A 1081-nucleotide genomic window follows, 5' to 3' on the forward strand; every position below is an offset into this window, starting at 1 on the left:
GCAGGTGTCCTGCAGGCAAAGGTGGAGGAATCCTCCATTCCAGGTAGACCCAAAACAGTTTGTGAGAGACACACACACCCCACGGGGGCCAGGGGAGGTGTTCCCTGCTCCAGGCTCCCAAGCTGGGTGGGCCTAGAACTGCTTGCTAGAGACACACTCGCTCTGCAGGTGGTGGTGGAGGGGTCTACCACTCTTGGAGGGCCCAGAACTGTTTGCTAGAGCCACATATGTCCCTTGGACAGAGGTAGAGGAGTTCCCCACTCCAGGCCTCCACGCTGGGAGGGCACAGATAGGCTTGCTAGCGCCACACGCGTCGAACGGGCAACAATGAAGTAGTCCCCCGCTTCCCCCCAGCTACTCTGGTGGGGCTGAACTAGGACTGATCTGGTCGTTCGTGTACACTGCGCTACCACTACCATTCCCCTACCCCCTGGCTGCTCCAGGGTGCTGAACTAGGACTGATCTAGCCACTACAGTTCCCCTGTTCCACTGGTTGCCCCAGAGGGGCCGAACTAGGACTGACCTGGCTGCTGCCAGTTTCCTGCCCCCCGTCGCCCGGCAGGCTGAACGAGGTCTGATCAGGCCACGCACACTCCTGTGCAGCTGCTGCTGTTCCACTGCACCCCGGCTGCCCCAGCACCCGAGAACTGGGAGAAGACAACAGATACGCTCCGCCTGTCTCTCTGGGCAACCAGAAGAAGCCACCAACTGAACGGTTCTGATAAGGCCTCCAAACAAGGTAAACTCAGCATGGGGCAGAACCAGCGGAAAAACTCTGGCAACTCAAATAACCAGAGTAGATCAACTCCTCCAAGGGAAAATGGGGAAGACACAATTGAAGTCCCCATCCACAAGCAAATGGCCGGGATGTCAGAAATCGAGTTCAGAATGTGGATAGCAAATAAGATTAACAGACTGGAAGAAACGAAGGAATTAGGAGCTCCAGAAATTATTCAAAAGATTTCTCAAGAAATTATTCAAAAGATATCTCAAGAAATTATTCAAAAGATGACTCAAGAACTCAACGATTTCAAAGATAAAATGATCAAAGATTTTGAAATACTGAGACAAGAGGTTGCAG

Source organism: Otolemur garnettii, unplaced genomic scaffold (genome assembly GCF_000181295.1).
Source record: "Otolemur garnettii isolate 467f Iridium unplaced genomic scaffold, OtoGar3 scaffold00051, whole genome shotgun sequence".
Taxonomy (NCBI): domain Eukaryota; kingdom Metazoa; phylum Chordata; class Mammalia; order Primates; family Galagidae; genus Otolemur; species Otolemur garnettii.